General features: G+C 41.3%; 1 pseudogene across 1 annotated transcript; it reads right to left on the bottom strand.

The window, feature by feature from the left end:
* Positions 1-1,130: 1,130 nt before the first annotated feature.
* On the bottom strand, positions 1,131-2,976 carry LOC117097030 (annotated as a pseudogene). The gene has a single exon (XR_004442780.1). The product of XR_004442780.1 is annotated as a selenoprotein K-like (transcript).
* Positions 2,977-4,127: the final 1,151 nt, after the last annotated feature.

Here is a 4,127-nt window from a genome sequence, read left to right as displayed (position 1 = left end):
AACTCATTAAGGATGTCTACTCATTTGGACATACCCAGAGTCCTGTCAATCATCCCATTTCAATGTCTGACCAATCCCATTTTCCTCCATGCAAAAGCAAGAGTTCACAAAACTGATTTTTAAAATAGTGATAAAATGACTTTAAAGATATTGGAAAATCAGGGAAATACATAATAAAGATTAAGTATTCTATTTCACTGATGGAAGGTAATGTTAACTAGATCTGAAAATGTAAAAGCAGCAAGCTGCCATTCTCAAATTGATAGTGGACAGTGAAGAAAATGGCTCACTCTGTATCCATCATGGCACTGGAGTTCTGACAACCATGTGGAAAGAGACGGATAGTATTTTTGAAGCACGTAGTATGTATTAATACATTACCTCACTCAATTCTAACACAAATCCTGTGGGATGGAAATTATACCCATCATTTACGAAGGAGGAAACAGGCTGAAAGATTGTTATATTGACATGGCAGGGATTTGAACTGAAGTTTCTGACTCCAAAGCAGAGAAGAGAACAGAAAAAAAGCAGATAAAAATACAGGAAGGCCACTGTAGAGTGGTTTTTATTTGTTTTGGTTTTTTTTCCTGAGCCAGAGTCTTGGTCTGTCACCAGGCTGGAGTGCAGTGGCGCAATCTCAGCTCACTGCAACCTCTGCTTCCCAGGTTTGAGAAATTCTCCTCAGCCTCCCGAGTAGCTGAGACTACAGGTGTGCACCACCATGCCCAGCTAATTTTTGTATTTTTTATATTTTTAGTAGAGAGGGGGTTTCACCATGTTGGCCAGGATGGTCTCGATCTCCTGACCTCGTGGTTTGCCTGTCTTGGGCTCCCAAAATGCTGGGATTACAGGCGTGAGTAACTGCTCCCAGCCAGAATTTTTTTTTTTTTTTTTGCAACCTATTTATTTATTAAAACTATATTAATACTTTTTTTTTTTTTTTTGAGACATAGTCTCACTCTGTCGCCCAGGCTGGAGTGCAGTGGCGCGATCTCGGCTCACTGCAAGCTCAGCCTCCCAGGTTTATGCCATTCTTTTGCCTCAGCCTCCTGAGTAGCTGGGACTACAGGCGCCCGCCACCTTGCCCGGCTAGTTTTTTGTATTTTTTTAATAGAGATGGGGTTTCACCGTGTTAGCCAGGATGGTCTCGATTTCCTGACCTCGTGATCCGCCCGTCTCGGCCTCCCAAAGTGCTGGGATTACAGGCTTGAGCCACTGCGCCCGGCCTATATTAATACTTTAATAAACTATACAAAAAAGGTAATGAGGCAAACATGTGCATTTATGGAACTGCAAGTCAATCAGGCCAGTTCCCTGCAGAGGGAATTCCTAGCAGGACCTAGTTCATCTGTGAGGACACAGAGCAGTCCTTGTTTAGACATAGACATTCATCTACTGCTCCAACATGGCCAGCCTTCCACTTCTTGATGGATTCCTTCACTATGAATGCGCATGTCCAGTTGTCTGCTTCTTAGAGTGGACATTTACCTTCCTCATCCAGCAGCCACTGGAGGAGGACTGGGGCCATGCAGATGATTGATTCTACCCATTCTTTGGGGAGGGTTTCCCAGCGGCCCTCTTCCATCATTGTATCTGGAATCAGATGAGTTTCCATAGCTTCTTCTTTTCACATCTTGCTGAAGCAGAGTTTTGAAAAACAAAACCACAAACTCGGCTATTCCCCAGAAGAAATCTGTTATCAAAGATAATCTCCACGGAGACTGACTCTGGCTGTCCAACACTTGTCCATTTGAGATGTAAACCATCTTGCCCCACTTCCCCGCTTCGGAGTGGTGTAGAATGGTTAAGAATTCAGGAGCTAGCAAACAAAGACACACTCTGAGCATTTCTCTTTGCTTCCTTGCCCTCTGAACTGTTCAATAAATAGTGAAGAACACAAAGCTAACTCCGGTATTTATCTGGGATCTGCTGTTGCTCTCCAATTTAAAAGCAAGACAGGAACATTAAATTTGTCACAGTTTAAATTGGTAAAGGTAGACCTCTATCAGATACAGGTGCTTCCTGACTTACGGTGCGTTTACTGGGAAGGGGAAACATCCTAAGTCCTTTTAATACCCCTAACCTACTGAACATCAGAGCTTAGCCTAGCCCACCTTAAACGCACTCAGAACACTCACATCAGCCTACAGCTGGGCAAAGTCACCTAATACAAATCCTGTTTTAGTAGAAAGTGTTGAATAGCTCATATAATTTATGGGAACAACATTCTGAACATGAAAAACAGAATAGTTGTATGGAGACTACTGAATGTGCATCACCTTTGGAACTATTATGTTGAAAACTTTTAAGTCAAAGCATCGTAAGCCCCCGACCGTCTGTATATGAAACGCTCCCTAAGGGGCACTATGTCAGATACCACGCCTAAGTGTTTTCTAACTTTCTGTACTACATTCAAAAGGAGCATCTTCATAAAGATGTTACTGAAATCGTGGAAAATATTAGTCCTTCCTTTCTTCTGCAGCTAACAGGATTTTTGAAAGAAGCTCTAAACCACAAGCATATTCTAGCAACTGTTTGTTCTTCCAAGTATGAGCTACTTCCTTCCTCTGCCACCATCGCTCATATTCTAGTTTGAGGAAATACTAAGAAGCACAGTAAATCAGTCTGTTTTCAGAAACTGCTTAGTCCTTGAATTAATGTATCTTCTAAAGCTCCTTAAGATTTGGTCACTTAGAATACAATCTGTTCAATTTGTAGCCAATTTGCATACATGTAAGCACCTTTAGGATTAAGAGAGATTTGTTGTCTGTATTTACATAATTTAAAGCTAATTACTAAAGCAAGTTTTACAGCAATTTTAAGAATAGTAATGAGACAAGAATCTTAAGATAATACATTCTTGCCAGGCACTGTGGCTGATGACTGCAATCTCAGGACTTTGGGAGGCCAAGACGGGCATTACCACTTGAGGTCAGGAGTTCGAGACCAGCCTGGCCAACATGGTGAAACCCTGTCTGTACGAAAAATACAGAAATTAGCCGGGCGTGGTGGCGGGTGCCTGTAATCCCAGCTACCTGAGAGGCTGAGGCAGGAGAATGGCTGGAACTCGGGAGGCAGAGGTTGCAGTGAGCCGAGATTACAGACTACACTCCAGCATGGGCCACAGAGTGAGACTCCTTGCAAAAAAAAAAAAAAAAAGATAATACATTCTTTAGAACCAAGAATCTAAGGACAATACATTCTTTAGAACCAAATGCGTAAATGGTCAAACAAAGGATGTTTTTAACAGCATGGTCCCAACTGTGGCAGTATCATCATCTTTCAAAGCTATCTGCAAAAAAGGGACAATGTCATCACTGGCTAGTGAAAATTGGAAAAATTTAAGGAATTCTCAGCAAATGTCTTATCTTTTAAAATACCAATGATCATCCCCTAACAGGGTAAATGCACCTGTCTTTCCTAAAAACAAAGCAAACCCAAAACAAAATTCTACAGAAAGATATTATAAAATCAAGGATTAAATTTAGGTTGATTAATAAGTGATTGAGGTTACAAGTTATACTACCTCCAGGATTTTAATTTTTATTTCTTTCTTTCTCACTCTGTTGCCCAGGTTGGAGTGCAGTGGTGTGATCTCAGCTCACTGCAACCTCCACCTACAGAGTTCAAGTGATTCTCCTGCCTCAGCCTCTCGAGTAGCTGGGACTACAGATGCCTGCCATCATGCCCAGCTAATTTTCGTATTTTTACTACAGACAGAGTTTCACTATGTTGGCCAGGCTGGTCTTGAACTCCTGGCCTCAAGTGATCTGCCTGCCTTGGCCTCCCAAAGTGCTGGGATTATAGGCATGAGCCACTGCGGCTGGCCTACCTCCAGGATTTTTAATTTCTCAGCAGGGATAATATGACATTAAAAACAAGCTTATATTTTATTAATAAGGAGAAGATTTATTCACAACCAATTTCTGATTCAAAACACTTCCAAGCATATAACAAATGCTATTCTTAAAAGACGGATTCCCTATTTGATTGTCTCAGTTTTAGAATATGGATGGTCTTTTCATTCTAGATAACATGGCCTTTGTTTGCTTGTTTTGGTATAGGAATTATCTTGGAATCTGCTAATTCTGAGACTCTGCTGATGGCTAATCACTACATATCTT

Source organism: Trachypithecus francoisi, unplaced genomic scaffold (assembly GCF_009764315.1).
Source record: "Trachypithecus francoisi isolate TF-2019V2 unplaced genomic scaffold, Tfra_2.0 Contig01461, whole genome shotgun sequence".
Lineage (NCBI taxonomy): Eukaryota > Metazoa > Chordata > Mammalia > Primates > Cercopithecidae > Trachypithecus > Trachypithecus francoisi.
Note: the sequence above shows the minus strand (reverse complement) of the source record. Positions and strands in the feature narration are given on the sequence as shown.